The sequence below is a fragment of the Lissotriton helveticus genome, chromosome 2_2 (assembly GCF_964261635.1).
Source record: "Lissotriton helveticus chromosome 2_2, aLisHel1.1, whole genome shotgun sequence".
In the NCBI taxonomy this organism is placed as follows: domain Eukaryota; kingdom Metazoa; phylum Chordata; class Amphibia; order Caudata; family Salamandridae; genus Lissotriton; species Lissotriton helveticus.
In genome coordinates this window covers 404,616,166-404,636,195 of record NC_136060.1, presented here as the reverse complement: position 1 = coordinate 404,636,195, position 20,030 = coordinate 404,616,166, and the positions used below count along the sequence as shown (strand labels likewise).

Sequence of the window (20,030 nt, the reverse complement as noted above, 5' to 3'; positions counted from 1 at the left end):
GACTAAAAATGAGACAGCTGCAGCATTTTGTGGGTCTTAAGTTTACATACCATTTGTTGTTGTAAGCCGATGTATAATCCATTACAATAGTCCAATTTGGACAAGTGCTTGAATCAATTTTTGAAGATTGCAGGGGATGTAGGGTAAACATGTTCTCATGATCTTCAAAAGAAAGAAAACTGAGGAAGATATTTGATCTGTTTCTCAAAGGAGAGGTTTTTGTCAAAAAATTACTCCCAGGTTTCTAACATTTTCATCTGGGGATGGGGGAAGGCCCATTTCTGGTTGGCCCCAGTCTGGGGACCAAATGTTGGTGTTGTTTCCAAGGAGTAGGTTTCGGCCTTACCTGAGTTTAATCTCAGGCAGTTTTCCGCCACTCATGTTCCATTATTTTCCATACAGAGGCGAAATTGAGAGACTGTATGGGCCGGATTTTCTGTGACACCGCATTTTGTGTGTCATCTGCGTGGGAGACAACTGAGAACCTGAAGGTTCTGATTTGTTTAAGCAGAGGACTGAGGTACAAAAAGAATAGGGTGGGGCTTAGTGACACCCCTTGGGGGACACCACAGGGAAAATTCCATGTTGTAGAGACAAATTATTCTAGCGGGATACAATATTCCTTATCTGCCTAAAAGGATGTAAGTAAGGAGAGGGCTTTCTTTGATTCCTAGCTCATGTAGGCGGTTAGTCCGAATGTTGTTATTGACCGTATCAAATGTCGCAGAAAGATCCAAATGTATAAGGGCTGCGATAAAGTTAAGTGCACAATGTTATGGTCTGGGATGCAGCCAAGTTTTGCATATCAAGTGTGTCTGGATAACAGAACCAAAAGTAACCCCCTCATATCCACCCTCCACCCACGCAGTGAACCCTAACATACAGTATAATAAAACTTCCCGCAAACCAGCACAAATCCGGAAATTAAATCAATGCATGTTAAAAGGAATAAGATAACACCCTTAGTGTGCATTTCACTGGAGGGGTTCTAGAGGCCAACCAGGCGGCATAGATATAATAGAGAGTCTCTTGAATGATATAAGGGAAATATGTTGTGTGTACAGGAATGATGACCACTAGTAAATTAACCCCTTCGCTGCTAGGCCTCTTCCCCCCGTGCTAAGCCTCTTTTTGGCTATTTGGGTAGTTTGTGCTTAGGCCCCTGTACCTTTTTGACCACATAAGGTATCCATGCCAAATTTGCTTTCTTTTCTTCCAACATCATGGGGATTCTAAAGGTACCCAGGGTTTGTGGATTCCCCTGTGGGGAACAAGAAATTAGCCAATATACAGCTACATTTTGGTTTTTGAGGGAAAAATGGGGAAAAAAAGGCTACAGATGAGTGTCGGTTTCTTCCCTGCAAATAGTATCATACAGGGGTTGTGGTGCTGAAATCACCATCTTATCAGCTTTCAGGGACAAGCAGACTTTTGTCAGAAAACCAAAAAGTTTTACAGTTTTGGCATTTTTCAGGGACATAGCCTATTTTTTGTGCTTTCAACCTCCTTTCAGTTAATGGTAGAAATGGGTATGAAAGCAATAATGGATCCTGGAAAGCTATGCATTTTGAGAAAATTAGACAAAATTCTGAATTCAGCAAGGGGTCATTTGTGTAGATCCATCAAGGTTTCTTTATAGAAACTAACCGTTAAATATAAATTGGAAATTAGTTGAAAAAAACAGCCATTTGTCAACGTTTTCACCTGTAACTTCTTCTAATTATAACAAATGTTTGAAAGCAATAACCTGTGCATTCGCTGGACGTTTCTGGTTGTGGGGATATATAGGAATTGTAGGTTCACCAAGAATCAGACGAACCCAGACCCAATAACTGAGCTGTGTCTTGCAATGGTTTTTTAGGTCTCGCGACCTGCGATACAGGGCAAGGAGCTAAAAGGGAGACAAGAGATGTGCACGCGCAGCCTTGCGGAACTGGATCAGGTCGCACGCACGTTCACCTTCTCCTGTCACCCTTTTAGCTCCATGTAAGCAGACACACACATGCGCACACATACACACACGCACACATAGAGACACACTCCCCCTCCCCCTCCCCCCCCCACACACACACAGACAGACGCACGCACACACAGACACACTCGCACACACAGACACACTCGCGCACACACAGACACACTCGCGCACACACGCGCACACATCCCCCCCACACTCACCGGGCTCTTTCCGCGTGTTCCGTGTCCCTCTCTCCCTCAGCAGCCAGTGGGTCAGTCTCGGCATGGGAGCTCCGCAGCGCTGGTCTTCACCCGGGCCCCCTCCTGGCACCGGGACTTCAGCTGCCGGACTTCGTTCTCCATAACAATGAGCGCGCATGCGCGGGCAGCCCCCGCCCTCTCAGTCTCAGCCCGGGCTGCTTTCAGTTTTGCTGTCTTCCGTGTTCGCTGGCAGCCTGTTCCTCCTGCCGAAGTCGCACACCGGACAAAAAGTGTGTTCCCGATCAAAATTGGCAAATAAAAACTTCGTGTGTCAAGTGGGTTATTTTTAAAGTGCCCCTGTCGTATTAAGTATAGACAGATTTTCACTTAAAAATACTTCTTTTCTCTACAGTGGATATGGCGCTGGGGAAGAGGTTGGAGGCTGCGCTGGTCTCAAAGATTAGAATATGGGCCGGCAAGGATGACTCCTCATTGACAGCCGTGCATTATCTAGTTTATGATTATCCATTTGTACATCTCTGCGGTCGCGTTTTACTATCGTATGTGGCGCAGCATTTTATCTTAAGCCCTCACTGAAGCCGTTTCCTTCTGCCTGGGTAGCTCGGCATAGTTAAGCAACATATTGCACAGTGCGGGGTTTCTTGATTGGGTGCCACATGAGCTGCAAAGCATGGATGTGGCTGTACGTGCGTCAGAGCAGCTGTCTGCCCAGGGCTGAAAATCTGCGTACATCGGGACACCACTACAGAAAATGCAATTGGAATCGAGACAATTGAGGGTTCAGGGTGAAAATGCATGCACATTTAAATGCTTGCAAAAGGCTTCAGGGAATATCATCGAGTGGAATCAAATGTATGAATTATTCCCATCATCTAGTCTAATTTCTAGGGCCTTATTGTCACGAAATGAGCCCCCATTTGTATGCACACAATTCTTTTGCCTTGCACCCGTGATTTCAAGGTGTGACAAAAACAGCGCTTTGAAGAACGTACTAGCTAGAACGCAGGCCGTTTTCAGCAAAACAAGGAAAAGGGAAGGGTAGGGCAGAAAGCAACACCATCTATAGAAGTTCTGCTATCCGTGGCCAGCATTGCAGTTGCTTTTTGTAAGGCAGCCTGTTCTATAAGCTAAGTGTTCAAGAAAGTGTCTCCATCGCATGGTATTCACCCCCTCGCAGCGTTATTGTCTCCCCCCAGAAAGACACCAGACTTGTGCTAACTTCCATAAGCTAACGTTACATTTCAGGTGGACACTGAGAGCTAATAGTGAGACCGCTGTCAAACACCTGTCCTCGGAACAAGTGGTAGAAGTGCTGCATTTTTGTGATCTCATTATAATGGGTAGCTTTTCCCCATAGCCTCTCCACTTCATCCTCCCTCGACAGGTGCCAGTGTAGTCTATTTATTTGATGCCTCTTCTCCTCGTGTCTCCCCATTATTATAGCTGTTTCCTCTGGAATAATATGCTGGTCTATGCATGGTGCTTCGGAACCATACCACCACCTGTTGTTTCACTTTCTATTATTAGATCTCCTCTGTGCATTTGTTTTTCAGTAGCAGTTTGCATCTCGGTGCTTGGAGACCGTGTTAAATAATTGGCAATCCCTCTGTTGTTTAGCATATTGAGAGCAGTGCAACACGTTGGCGTTCTACATATAAGAAATATATCTGCATGTCCACAATTGCTTGTGTACCGTCTGTGGAAGTACGCTTGATAGCGGAGAAATTCATTACTTTTAGGTAAGGTCTACATAATTGGTTAGGTTTTGGTTGCCTCATGTGAATACATCATATAAATAAAATATATATGTACATAGGAAGTACTTTGGGTCCACCCTATTTATTTATCGGTGTGTTCAGCAGTCCGTCACACTTTGCTTCCACCCACCACAGCATTCAACACGGGGCGATGGGACAGCTTACCTTAGCCAGTGTATCTCTTTGATCACACATGCACATCTTTCTAAAACGTAAATGGAAATGCACTTAAGTGCTAAGGATATTGGTCAAGTATTTTACTTTGCTGTGTCTTTTTTTCTTTCCATTCCATTCTTTTGTCCTGGTGAGTATAAACTATATCTCGGGCTAAAGCAATCCAAAGCGAGTACACCTGCCTGAAAGTATCTATAAAAACAAGCATTTGCAATGCAACAGGTCACGCATTTGTGAGAGTTTGAGCTATTGGCATTGAAAATGACAATGCCTTTTATGTATGTGTTTTAAAAACTTGCAAGCAGTCGTAAACACGCACTTTTCTACTTATAGTCGTTGCTTACGAGAACCAAGGCTGGTAATGACTGCGCCTCGTTTACTGCCAGACTTGTTTTTCGTAAGCAAGGACTACAAGTACAAAGTGCTTATTTACGCACCGCTTTCAGGTTTTCAAAACACATAAATAAAAGGTATTGTCATTTACAATGCCAATAGCTCAAACTCTTGCAAATGCGAGACCTATTGCATTGCAAATGCAATAGGTCTCGCAGTTACGAGAGTTTCAGCTATTGGCATTGTAAATAACAATGCCTTTTATATTTTTAAAACAAAAACAAAAAAAAGCATTCTTATTTGCAATGTCAATAGCTCAAACTTGCTTGAATGCGAGACCTATTGCATTGCAAAGGCTTGTTATTATGTACCGGGTATTTAGCAATTAATTTGAGAAAATATATACAAGGAAAAATCGGTTTGAGAGACACCTATGTATTTCTGAAATTGGAACAAAATATAGAGTTTAGAAACTGTAGATATTTGCTCATTTCCGAAATTGTGAGTACCCATACTAGCATGAGCACTATAGGTCATTTTTCAAAATGACTTTACACACTGGCTTTCATTTGGAAGGCTGAAATGCATCAAAAGTCAATAGGTAATAACAGTTGCTCTACAATTCTGTTTTACCCTAAGTCTCCCTATAAAAGCTGTGGATTTTGAACACTAGCTCTGCCGGCACCTAGGGAAACCTAGCAAACCTATACATTTTTGAAAACCAGACACCCAGGGGAATCCAGGATGGGGGTGATATGATTGGCTCTCACCAGGTTCTGTTACCCAGAATCCCTTGCAACCCTAAACATTTGTCCAAAAAAGCACATTTTCCTCACATTTCTGTGGTGTAAAGTTCTGGAATCTGCGTGGATACACAAAATTCCTCCCACCCCGCATTTCCCAAAGTCTTCCGAGAAAAATGGCACCTCACTTGTGTGGGTAGGCCAAGTGCCCGCGACGGGAAACAGCCCAAAATGCAACGTGGACACACCACATTTTACAGTGAAAGCTGACACTAATTTGCAAAGTGCCTAGCTGTAGATATTGAACCCTAGCTCTGCCGGCATCGAGGGAAACCTAGCAAACTTATACATTTTTGAAAACTAGACACCCAGGGGAATCCAGGATGGGTTGACTTGTCTGGCTCTCACAGGTTATGTTACCCAGAATCTCTTACAAACCTCAATTTGTCCCAAAAACCACATTTTCCTCACATTTCTGTGGTTGACGGTTGTGGAATCTGCGTGGATCCACAGAATTCCACGCACATCATGGTAACTATAATTGAGTACCCGTGCTGTAATGGATCTGGTGTTGCTCCTGGGGGAGGGTGAGCAATCTGCCAACTCAACTAGAATATAGATGAGAGATTGTCTGTGCCAAACAGGGTTGCTAGCAGTTTCTCCACAAAGAGTTCGTTTTTCCCTTTGTTCTTACACTCGGGAACTCCCAGAATGCGTATATTATTGGGTCGCAATTGCGTCTCAAGATCTTCATTTTTGACACTGGTTGTTTCATTGAGAGCTTCAAGGTGCTGTATGTGTTTGGCCTGTGCAGTTGAGTCATCCTCAGTGTCCAATATATGTCATTCAGCTATCCTGTCTATGCTATGTTGAATTTGAGATGTGAGTAGGTCAATTTTGGTATCAATGGAGTGTAAACTGCTTTGCTGTTCAGGAGTAATGTACTAATGTCCAGTGAGCTAGCGTTGAAGTCGTCTTCGCCCACAGGAGGACCAGCCTGGTCATTCTCTGAATGTGTGGTTCTCAATGCAGTGTTCTTGGCCTCTGGAGAGATCTTTGATTGTTAATTGTCTGTTTTATCCATTTTTGTACTGAGTAACACAGTAATGATATGTAAATGTCAATGGTAATGCAGTGAACAAGTTAGGATACAGTAGTATGGAATCCAGCAGGGGGGTAGGGGCAGAGCGGTCCTTGGCAGGCCCGCCATCGTGAGTGTGACTGGATTAAGGAGCAGTATTATTGCTGAGTAGTACAGTGTTAGTACCAGCCCCACGGCGAGCTGGGAGTCTGCTAGCCCTGGGCAAGAGCAAGGTTGGCAGTACAGGGACCACAAAAGCAGTGCACACCATCCTTTTCACTCCATCTGCAGGCCGCATGGTCCCCTTTACCCAGCCACGGGATACAAAATTCCACAGCACCCGCTATCTCGTCCTCAGGGGCAGGCTTAGACGGGTGTATATGTCTAGTCCGGACCCTGGAGGACACAGTGAAAGAGCTCTGCAGCATGAGAGTGTGTCAACCAAAGACCCCCTTACACCGATCACCAGTTGCACTATTCAGCGAGGCTCCCGACTCTCTGTAAGGAGAAGAGAGCGTCAGGCCACACTACGAGAAGGGTTGATGAGGGGTATCTAATATCCTCACTTCCAAGCCACAAGTCTCCGATCACATCTGAAGCTCCCGAGCACCACCTCATGTCCGCTCACCTTTGTTTTTTATTTGTTTTAATTATTTTATTGGTAATATTATGAGTTGAGAAATAATAGCAAATACAGTGACATGCAAGATCAGATTATACCCCTGGAGGGATACAAATGTTAACTTTGATACATGTACCAATAACAATACTTATGTATAATGTTTAAGAGACCATGAGAGAGTAAGCTACAGAATGAACAAGCATTGGAAATGCAATAGGTCTCGGATTTATTTGAGCTAGAGCTAATGGCATTGTAAATGGCAATGTCTTTTAGCCATGTGTTATGGAGTGTATGCATGTGGTGTGTAATGGAATTATGTGGTTTGGATTGGAATTGTTCACCCTGCACACTCACAAACTGTTCACCTTGCACACTCACAAACTGTTCACCTTGCACACTCACAAACTGTTCACCCTGCACGCTCACACACTGTTCACCCTGCACGCTCACACACTGCTCCCCCTACACGCTCACACAATGTTCACCCTGCACGCTCACAGACTGTTAACCCTGCACGCTCACACTCTGCACTCACACTCTGCACTCACACTCTGCACTCACACTCTGCACTCACACTCTGCACTCACACTCTGCACTCACACTCTGCACTCTGCACTCTGCACACTCACTACTCTGCACACTCACTACTCTGCACACTCACTACTCTGCACTCACTACTCTGCACTCACTACTCTGCACTCACTACTCTGCACTCACTACTCTGCACTCACTACTCTGCACTCACTACTCTGCACTCACTACTCTGCACTCACTACTCTGCACTCGGCACTCACTACTCGGCACTCACTACTCGGCACTCACTACTCGGCACTCACTACTCGGCACTCACTACTCACTACTCTGCACTCACTACTCCACTCACTACTCGGCACTCACTACTCGGCACTCACTACTCGGCACTCACTACTCGGCACTCACTACTCGGCACTCCCTACTCGGCACTCACTACTCGGCACTCCCTGCTCGGCACTCACTGCTCGGCACTCACTGCTCGGCACTCACTGCTCGGCACTCACTGCTCGGCACTCACTGCTCTGCACTCACCACTCTGCACTCACCACTCTGCACTCACCACTCTGCACTCACCACTCTGCAGTCACCACTCTGCACTCACCACTCTGCACTCACCACTCTGCACTCACCACTCTGCATTCACCACTCTGCACTCACCACTCTGCATTCACCACTCTGCATTCACCACTCGGCACTCGGCACTCACTACTCGGCACTCACTACTCGGCACTCACTACTCGGCACTCACTACTCGGCACTCACTACTCGGCACTCACTACTCGGCACTCACTACTCGGCACTCACTACTCGGCACTCACTACTCGGCACTCACTACTCTGCACTCACTACTCTGCACTCACTACTCTGCACTCACTACTCTGCACTCACTACTCTGCACTCGGCACTCACTACTCGGCACTCACTACTCGGCACTCACTACTCGGCACTCACTACTCGGCACTCACTACTCGGCACTCACTACTCGGCACTCACTACTCGGCACTCACTACTCGGCACTCACTACTCGGCACTCACTACTCGGCACTCACTACTCGGCACTCACTACTCGGCACTCACTACTCGGCACTCACTACTCGGCACTCACTACTCTGCACTCACTGCTCGGCACTCACTGCTCGGCACTCACTGCTCGGCACTCACTGCTCGGCACTCACTGCTCGGTACTCACTGCTCGGCACTCACTGCTCTGCACTCACTACTCACTACTCCGCACTCACCACTCTGCACTCACCACTCTGCACTCACCACTCTGCACTCACCGCTCTGCACTCACCACTCTGCACTCACCACTCTGCATTCACCACTCTGCATTCACCACTCGGCATTCACCACTCGGCATTCACCAGTCGGCACTCACTACTCGGCACTCACTACTCGGCACTCACTACTCGGCACTCACTACTCGGCACTCACTACTCGGCACTCACTACTCGGCACTCACTACTCGGCACTCACTACTCGGCACTCACTACTCACTACTCACTACTCACTACTCTGCACTCACTACTCTGCACTCAATACTCTGCACTCAATACTCTGCACTCACTACTCTGCACTCACTACTCTGCACTCACTACTCTGCACTCACTACTTTGCACTCTGCACTCACTACTTTGCACTCTGCACTCACTACTCTGCACTCACTACTCTGCACTCACCACTCTGCACTCACTACTCTGCACTCACTACTCTGCACTCACTACTCTGCACTCACTACTCTGCACTCACTACTCTGCACTTACTACTCTGCACTCACTACTCTGCACTCACTACTCTGCACTCACTACTCTGCACTCACTACTCTGCACTCACTACTCTGCACTCACTACTCTGCACTCACTACTCTGCACTCACTACTCTGCACTCACTACTCTGCACTCACTACTCTGCACTCACTACTCTGCACTCACTACTCTGCACTCACTACTCTGCACTAACTACTCACTACTCTGCACTCACTACTCTGCACTCACTACTCACTACTCTGCACTCACTACTCACTACTCTGCACTCACTACTCACTACTCTGCACTCACTACTCACTACTCTGCACTCACTACTCTGCACTCACTACTCTGCACTCACTATTCTGCACTCACTATTCTGCACTCACTACTCTGCACTCACTACTCACTACTCTGCACTCACTACTCACTACTCTGCACTCACTACTCTGCACTCACTACTCTGCACTCACTACTCTGCACTCACTACTCTGCACTCACTACTCTGCACTCACCACTCTGCACTCACCACTCTGCACTCACTACTCACTACTCTGCACTCACTACTCTGCACTCACTACTCTGCACTCACTACTCTGCACTCACTACTCTGCACTCACTACTCTGCACTCACTACTCTGCACTCACCACTCTGCACTCACCACTCACTCAAATCCATGCAATTAGAGGACATAACATTCTGAACAAGCACCTACCTCTCAGTGCCCTCACTGCCTTGCGAAACTTCTCGATGCCGGCCAGGAAGAGAGCAGTGATCGGCGCGCGGCGGGGACGCTGGCGCCGTGAGCGTGCGCGCGACTGAATCCGCGCGTGGCCAGCACTTGGTGCTCCCTCTCCCATTAGGATTGCTGGGCGCGTGCCCAGCTCTTGTCTCCTTTTGTCGGCTTTGGCGGCTGACATGATTGCAATAGTTCTCTGCCGAGGACGCGCTTCGCGCGTCTCTAGGCCGAGACCTAAAAAGGAAAGAGAAAGAGAGAAGAAGGAAAGAGAAGGGGGTAGGGGTAGTGAGTGCATTAATGCTAATGAGGAAGAGGCTAGTCTGAGCAAACTATGGGTGAAGGCTGGGGGCATCTTGCAAAAAGGAGGACATGTAAGAAGGAAAATATCAGCCTTATTCATGAAAATGTAAATGATCTTTTCATATGATGTGGTCTTGTACATCTCAGTAGGCCATTCCTCGTGTGATGGCATTGTGGAGAGTGCCAATGTCGCAAAATACAGATTTGGGCAGCTGTGAGGACAGTGGCGAGTAACCGGTGTGGCGGGTCAATTCCGGAATATCTGATCAGTCACGGAGGAGAATTAATGGGCCTGGTAGTGGCGAGGGCAAATCCATAGATTTCCGAAGAGTGGACTCTACTGCAGGCCAGAAGGGGGGTATGGTGGGACGGGCCAAGAAAATATGGGCAATATCACAGGGCGCATAATCACATCGCCAACAATCAGAATGAGGGAGCAATCCCTCAATCTGGTGCGGAGAAGATGTAGATTCACAGCTGTACAGTGGCCCGAAAAGGACATAATCATCTGGCACTGCAGGCCCGGCCTAGCCACAGTCACATTGGTCAGCAGAAAACGGTTCATGTAGGTAAGTGCCCTGTCTTAAAATCACTCATATGGCATCACATCATTAGAAAGTACAAGGGAGCTGCTTAATGATGGATTGGCCCTTAATCCAGATAATTTTGGTGGGCATTCCTGGGATCTGCAGAGCGCTATTTTCTAGCGACCGTCTTGGCTGCGCACTCTAGTTCCCCTCGGGAGTGCTCCTTTAATAGTAAAATTTGTTCATGCTCTGTTTTAAGCTTTAATCCTGCAGTTTTGCAGATTCACTTGACATCTTTCGATACTCTGACTATCGTTGGAAAATCTTTATTTTCTATTCTCACTACCACAGAAATGGCAGAGTAAAATTGAGAGAAATGGATGTTGATGTCCATCTGTGTTTTGCAGTCTTTCTTTATTAAGTGTTTTGAAATTGCATTCATTCGGCTACTTGAATTGTAATGTTTGCAAAGAAGAAATCGGTTCCTGGATTAATGAGCATCATTTTGACAAATGCAGTCTTCCCTTTTTAGGTTTCGCCTGGGGCACGGAGCTTTAGCTCCGCCCCCAGGAGAAATCTTTAGTTTTCAGTATGGGGGGACTTGAATACGCCCTCTATTCCATTGGCTAGCTCCATAAATGGAGGCTAGCCATTGGAACAGAGATCTGTCCGTCATTCACGGACCAGATTCGTGGGCGTTCCCGCGATTTTTTCCCTGGGCGCTCCCTCTGTGTAGTCATGCGGCGGTGGGCGGAGTTTTTTTTTTTTTTGTCTCGGCATCCAGCTCATTCCGCGGCCGACCGCCGCCGCCGGAGGAAGTCCAGTTCCAGGTGAGTGCTTTTGATTCCGCCCCCCCCCTCCCGCTGTCCGTGTGCCCCTTCCCGCCCCCCCTCCCGCTGTCCATTTGCCCGTTACCGCCCCCCCTCACCCCCCCTCCCGCTGTCCGTCCGTAAATGCTTGTTCCCTTGGTTTTTCCAATTTTCTCTGTTAGCTTTTGGTATATGTTCATGTTTGTCTTTCTTGCTCCTGGTTCAGTTGTGGGGTGCACTTTTCCCTCCGTGGTCGTCTGGTGTGTTGGCGGCCCAGTGTTGGGGGGCAGGGCCACACCGATAGCCACCTTTGATTGGCTACCTAATCCTATTTCCCTGCCAGCCTTTCATGGCCTGTTGCTCGGGCTTTGTCTGAGGTGGGAACCCTGCCGCTCTGGCTGGCAGTCCTGAAAAGGGATTTGCTCTTTTATCTCCGCGTCCCCTTCCTGCTCCGTCATCCTCTGTCCTCTGATCCAGCTTAGTGGGCGGCGGCGGTATTTTGTAGCAGGGATTGCAGACCTCGCGACTCCAAGTCACGTCATTTACATGGCCACGCAAAGGCTCACTTGTTTTGGGGGGACCTTTCACTCGTATAAGTTATTTGCCAACTCTTGTGTTGAAAAAACGAAACAAATGTCTTCCTCACATCCTCACCTTCTCTCCAGCCTGCTGGTGTGCAGAACAAACATCAGGAGCAGTGTTTGGAAGATTGGCTTCTGGTCTTCCCTTGAAGGTGCATGTAGGGGCAGCCGAGTGACTCCCCGTGCACTGACCGTCCCTGCAAGCGAGGGGTCCTTTGGAAAAGTAGCTGAGGCTGGTGAGGTATGAACTTTCCAAGCTCCCATCTCACTCACTGACCACTTCTGGGGGCACCTCCTCAAGATGTTTAAGTAGCCTTGCTCCCCCTAGCTTTGAGAGGATTCAGACATTTATCCTGTGATGCTGTTCAGTGACTGACACAAGCATCTTGTTGTGGGAAGTATTTGCCGCAAATGTAGTCTCTACACAGCTTTGTTTAACTTACATGTCCTCGGGGGTCTCAATGGCGATTTAGAGAAGAGACGAAAACCGTCATGCGAAAACAAGAGCCTGTAAAGCCAACATTGTCCACTATTACTCCTTTCAAGCTCCCAACATGTAAAGCGCTTTGAACCTTGTATATTTAATAATCCTCGAGTGTGAGCCTCCGTGTTACCACAGGAGGTCAGGCCCCTAAAGCTTTCTTCTACTTTCCTCTGATTTGCCTACTACCAGAGCCCAGATTAGACTTCCTTCTTGTAGGTGCTCGAGCAGGAACCCCAGCTGGTGTGCTGCTGTAGGGAATGAGAGGAAGGACATCTCCCAGGGATGCAGGGGGCAGCCCTAGCTGCTCCGTACTCTGTCGTATCTGTTCCTCCACAGGTTATGCAGCCAGCTGGGATCCGAGGTATTGTGATCCTCCTGAGTTGCCCCTTAGTTAAGACTCCATAGTGCTTCCTCTCAGTGGGAGAAGTGCCACACTGAAAAACAAGCATTGGCATAGCCAACAGGTCTCGCCTTTGGGACCTTATAAGTGTTTAGCCAAAGGCGAGACCTATTGGGTATGCCAATGCTTGTTGATAGTTGAAATCCCCCCATCCACCTCCCCCAGTTTTATCTCGAATGTTTATGGCAGATTTCCCTCTTTGCTTATCTTGTTTACTGCGGTTTTTGTCAATCATGGGCGCTGGAAGCAGGGGTGTTGCAGCACCATAGGTAAAATCATGCTGGAGTTCTAAAGGTTTATAAGTAATAAATATGCCATTTCAATATTGTGTATATCTTGTCTCGGCTGCGTTCAAATACAAAGATCGAATATCAGACTAAGTCTTGTGATAAATTACTGCTTATTCTGTTACTGGAGTGTACTTCTAATTTCTATGACTGCAAAGTGAGAGAATTTTGTAAAAGTGACCTGGGTGACAATTCTGCTGGGGTAAAGGAACGGTTTATTTATTTAGAGTTTTATAAAGCGGAACTAGACTCTTGAGGGTATCGGAGCGCTTTACAGGATTGACAAGTGTGCCTGCATCAAACATTGTTTGTTTTTCTGCCCATTCCTGGGCGATGTTTTCCCTCTTCCCCCTCCCCCCTCCTTGCCCACTGCTCACTTCCCGCCGCTGCTGCCCCTGCGGCCTGCCCCCCGCGCCCATTCGCCATCCCCTGCCTCCTGCCTCCCAGCTGCTCCTCTCTCCCAGCTCTCCTTCAAATGGCGGCAGCTGCGCGGTGAGGAGAGCGACCCTTGACCTTCCAGGTAGGTCGCTCCCCCCACTTTCCCCGGCTGCAGCTCCACCAGCGCTTGTACCTGCATCCTGGTTTTTGTTTTTCTGCCCATTCTTGGGCACTGTTTTCCCTCGCCCCCCTGTGCCCACTGCTCACTTCCTGCCGCTGCTGCCCCTTCGGCCCCGCGCCCATTCGCTAAACCCTGCCTCCCAGCTGCTCCTCCCTCCCAGCTCCCCTTCAAATAGCGGCAGGCGCCTGGACCGTGCCCAGCGCCTGGACTCCAGCGAACGCCACGACACCAGACTCCACTAAGATGCCAGCAGTCTCCACACACTCAACGCTGGCCGAAACCACACCTGCTTCCAGGCCACCCCGAAACGGACCCTTCTCCTGCCACACCTGCAGCTTCACCTGCGACAGAACCACCAACCCTCCAAGGACTGGACCCAACCACCTCCGCTGCATACTCCTCAACACCCGCTCCGAACGCAAACACGCCGTCAAGCTCTGGGATCTGCTCGACACCTTCGCCCCAGACGTGGCCTTTCTGACAGAGACCTGGTGGAACGACTCCTCGACGCCCATCCTCTCCATAGCCATGCCGGACGGCTACAAGATAACCCGCAGGGGTCGCGCCAATGGAACCGGAGGAGGAATAGCCATCGTCCACAAGTACACCCTCAAAGTCGCCACCCACACAGACGACACCCTCCACACCGCCGAACACCTGCACTTCCGGATCCACACCGACCCCAACACCACCCTTAGATGAACACTCATCTACAGACCCCCCGGGCTCAGTTCATCGACTCCATCGCCGACCTCGCCAGCACCCACGCACTCGCCTCCACGGACTACATCCTCCTCAGGGACCTGAACTTCCACACCGAGAACGCCAACTCCGCCACCCTGATCGACAACCTCACCAACCTCTGCCTCAAACACCTCGTCACCGCACCCACCCACGCCGCCGGCCACATGCTGGACCCAGTCTTCTCCACAGGCACCCATGTCGCCTTCGACCACACCACCGAACTCCATTGGACCGACCACCGCTGCATTCATTTCACCTTCAAGAAACCAACTACGCACCACCGCACCCGACAGCTACCTCGCCGCTGCTGGGGCAAAGTCACCGAAGACCGGCTGATCACCACCCTCGCCCAGAACCCACCCCCTGACCCCACCAACCCAGACGCTGCAGCCCGCAACCTCAGACAGAGGATTGACGACTGCGCCAACACCCTCGCCCCGCTCAAGAAACCCTCCAACAGCCACACCAGCAAGAGAGCCACCTGGTTCACCAACGAGCCCCAGACCTCTAATCGCGCATGCCGGAAACTGGAGAAAATATGGCTCCACGAATGCACACCGGACAACCACGCAGCCCACAAGGACGCCACCCGCAGACATCACCACCTCATCAGATTAGCCAAGAGATCCTCCGTCAAAGACTGCTTGGACAACAACGCACACGACAGCAAAGAGCTCTTCAGCATCGTAAAGGAACTCTCTAACCCCAACGCCAACGACATCCCGCCCTCACAAGAACTGTGCGACTCACTAGCCACCTTCTTCCTCCGCAAGATTTCTGACATTAACGACCGCTTTAACACCACAACCACCCCGACTACGCCAGACTCCACCTCCCCTGTGAACACCACCAGCGCCATCTGCCTGACCTCCTGGTCCAACAACGACGAGACACGCAAGGTCATGAACTCCATTCACTCAGGATCTCCGTCACACCCGTGCCCCCACCACGTATTCAACAAAGCAGACGCATCCATTGCACCCCAACTATGGAAGGTCATAAACATCTCCTTCAAAACCGCGACATTTCCGGAAAGCTGGAAGCACGACCAAATCAACGCCCTCCTCAAGAAGCCCATCTTCCTGCTCCCGTTCCAGGCAAAGGTCATCGAGAAAATCGTCAACTGGCAATTGGCCCGCCACCTGGCAGACAACAACATCTTGGACCCGTCTCAGTCCGGATTCAGACAAAATCACGGCACCGAGACAGCCCTCATCACCGCCACAGACGACATCCGACGTCAACTAGACAACGGCGAAACATCAGCCATCATCCTCCTGGACTTGTCGGCCGCCTTCGACACGGTCTGCCATTGCACTCTAAAGACACGCCTCCTAGAAGCCGTAATCCAAGAAAAGGCCCTTGATTGGACTACGTCCTTCCTCACCGGCAGAACCCAGAGCGTCCGCCTCCTACCCTTCCGATCCGAAGCCACCGACATCATCTGCGGCGTCCCCCAGGGCTCATCCCTCAGCCCAACGATGTTCAACATCTACATGGCCCCCCTCACACAAGTGGCTCGCCAGCATGACCTCATCATCATCTCCTACGCCGACGACACCCAGATTATCCTCTCCCTCTCCAAGGACCCACACACCGCCAAAACCAACCTCCACGAGGGAATGAAGGCCGTCGCCGACTGGATGAGGAGCAACCATTTGAAGCTGAACTCGGAAAAGACGGAGGTACTCCTCCTTGGACCCACCCCCTCAGCCTCGGACGACTCCTGGTGGCCGATCACACTGGGAACAGCACCAACACCCACCGACCATGCACGCAACCTAGGATTCTTCCTCGACTCCTCCCTTCCCATGGCTAAGCAGGTCAACGCCTCCTCCTACTACAACACCCTCCACATGCTTTGCAGGATGTACAAGTGGATCCCGACCAAAACCAGAAGAAAGGTGACACAGGCCCTCGTCAGCAGCAGACTGGACTACGGCAACCCAAGACCTACTCCCCTTCAGAAGACTCCTCAAGACCTGGCTCTTCGAGCAGTAGCTGCACCCCCTCCCCTCACCGCCTTGAGACCCTCACGGGTAAGTATAGCGCTCTACAAGTACTTTGATTGATATACAAAAGACTTAGGAGGGGTGGATACAATTGGGATAAAAACAGGTAGAATACATTATTTAAAAAAACAAGCAGCTTCAATCCTAGGATACATGTAGGATAAAAACAGTTAGATATATTATACAAAAAAAAGCAGTCTCAAAGTGCCAGTTAGGTATCATCCGGAAAGACCATGGATAATGCCGTAATAGTAGGTGGAACAAAGTCACTCAGGTGAATGTGTAGCATCTCTGTTTTTTCTAACGCACAACAACATTTAAATATTAGGAAATCAACTTTACACATTTTAAATATTTCAACACTACTCAATGCAATATAAATAGCCTCCACATAATACCACTCAGTACCGCATAATTACACACCACGTAATTACACTCTATTCAATGCAACCTAAATAAACTCCACGTAATACCACTCAGTATCACATAATCACACGTCACATAATTACTCCATTCAGTGCAACACAAATTCACTCCACATAACACTGTGCCACATAATGACATGCCACATAATTTCACTCTACTCAATGCAACATAAATACACTCCACATAAATGCACTATACACCACAAACCACCAATCGACATAAATGCACTCCACACCATGACGAAAGTTCACTAAGCATAATTTTACTCCACACTACAGTTCCACGCCACACAATTCAACTCCACACATTTCCAGTACACACCACATAATTACACACCAAGCAACATATTTCAACTCCACAGTCCACAACGTACCTGCAATCCACACCATATAGTGGCACCAGACATCACTCATCACCATCACCACCATTCTGCATCAGCGCATCACCTAAGCATCACATCTGTCTGCCCTCGGAATCTGGCATCTGTTGATTCTCCCCTAGTATCTGTCCGCTGCTCGTGCACTAATTGAATTACTGTTTTCCAACCTCCACTCCCCTGTTATTTATGTCCCGCTTCCCCATAACAATTTTTTTTTTTATAACAAACAATCATGGGAACGGGCAGGAAGAAGTTTCCAGCAGTGCATTTACAAAAAAACTAGAAGACATTTTTTAAGTTAAAATCTTTTTTTTAATCGGGTTGATCAGTTGTATATAATGTCGTCTTGGTTTGTATCAAGGTAAAAAAAATGCATAACACTTTTTATCATAACTCCAACATAATGCACAGCAGCCACAATGCTCTACAACATAGCCAAACGTTCTGGCTAAACACATGAGGTCCCAAAGGCGAGACCTATTGGCTATTCCAATGCTTGTTCTAATAGTTGATGATCAGAGTTTTAGTTGAGATGGTTTTAGTTTTCATTTAATTGCACTGGTTATTGTTGGTTTATCTTAATGGCTGTTACTTGATCCATTCTTCAAACATGTGGATACGCACTATTCTACATGGCACCATCTTAACAGAATACCTAAGGACCAACACAGCATCAAAGGGTCTTTTAGTCACTAATGCACCTCGGATTTTCTGGAAGATGCTGTTTTCAGGAAGGAATGGGCCATGATCGCGTGGCATTGCACGCGCGACTGGCTTGTTCTTTTAATCAAAACGGCGGTAAGATTATCCGAGGCCGTTATGGTCGAAATAACGCAAACCGAAGCCCATTTTAAAACTACCCTGACAGGCTATAAGAAACGCCTAGATGACATTAACAAAGATGTCAATGAATATAAAGATAACCTTACACAGGCGAAAGTATCACAATTTCAGAAGGACCTCAAAAAATTCTCCTTCGCAAAAATCTACCCCTATTCCAAAGCCACCTATACTGCAGCGAACAAATCCAACACTAATCCGGACAGCAGTGATGATAATTCATCAAACAGCAGTGGGTCTAGCACAGGCAGTGCAGAAACAGAGGGGTGGTTCTAGGGGTAGACCTCGCCACTACTACCAACAGCCAATGTGGCCCCATTTTCCAAACCAAGGAGGTGGACCCATGCACCCAATGCCTTTCCAGCCCCATCAGATGTTTCCGATGGGTTGGAATCCGGGAGTTGTCCCAAATCAACAATACCAACCGCACCCTTTTGGCCAGCCTTTTTTAGGGAATGGCCGAAGAGGCAGAGGCAGAAGAAGAGGACAAGCACAAATCCCCTGGGAGGAGGACGACCCGGTGGGGAACCACACCCGGAGCAGACAAACACAGGCATGAACGAGTGCACAGGGAGTCTGATTGTGAACCTTTCAGATTTCACCCTGTCTGGAGATGAAACAGCAGTCCTAGAAAAGGGCTTGGGCTGTGTGCCAACTGCACGCCTTGATAAGTTTCGCTTGCACTGCGAACTATCAAATTTTTTCAGGAAGTTGAAACTAAAGGCCTATTTCGAAGGGAATGATGGAACGAGTCAGAAAACTACGACAGGGGACACATCACTACGGGTGAAGTCCACTTTTACTCCTCCTCCACACACAACACCGGTGGAAATAATAACATTTGAACAGGCGGTATTCAATGAAATTGAGAAGCTGGAAGCACCAACTACATACAAGAACAGGACAGCCACAGAATTCCAAGCTATTGATAAATTAAGAAATAACCCCTTGATCACGATAAAACCAGCAGACAAGGGAGGCGCAGTCGTAATTCAAAATACAAAAGATTATGAACTGGAATGTTCACGACTGTTTAGTGACACCAAGAATTACCAACCTCTGACAGATGATCCATCGCATGATCTGAAAAGAACAATCATGGAATTAGTAGGACATGCAGAAAGCAACGGTCATATCTCCAAAAATGAGGCGGCTTTTCTGACAGAGAATGAGGATATAATACCGTATTTCTATACATTGCCCAAGATTCATAAAGGGAAACAACCCCCCCCGGCAGACCGATTGTCACAGGAATTGGGTCTCTCCTTGAGCCCTTGTCACGATTTTGTGACCACTTTTTAAAACCTTTGGTCCAAGAAACTCCCACGTATTTAAAGGACACAAAAGATCTTCTCAATCGCCTTAACACACTGCATTGTGACATGAGTAACATTCTACTCGTGACACTCGACATTGAGAGCCTATACACCAGCATCCCCCATGACGACACCATCAAGATCCTGGGGTAGGTACTCAATACTACAGATTGGGCTTACAATACCCGAGAGAATTCATTATTGAATGTGCCACGCTGGCCCTTAAGAGAAATTTCTTTGATTTTAAGGGGAGACTTTTCTTACAGTGCACGGGCACTTCGATGGGCAGCATTTTTGCCCCAAGCGTGGCCGGGCTTTACGTCCATACCTTCGAACAAAGGCACATACAAACAGCAAGTAACCAGTTTATCTCTTCCATAAGTTTATGGAAGAGATATATTGACGATGTGCTAATGATATGGCAGGGCACAGCTGAGTCACTACAACTCTTTCTAACCTGGA

General features: G+C 48.2%; 1 protein-coding gene across 2 annotated transcripts in view; it reads left to right on the top strand.

Moving 5' to 3' along the window:
- MAEA (macrophage erythroblast attacher, E3 ubiquitin ligase) overlaps positions 1–20,030 on the top strand; it is a 413,699-nt gene that overhangs the window by 177,660 nt on the left and 216,009 nt on the right. The gene's annotated exons all lie outside the window — the stretch shown is intronic.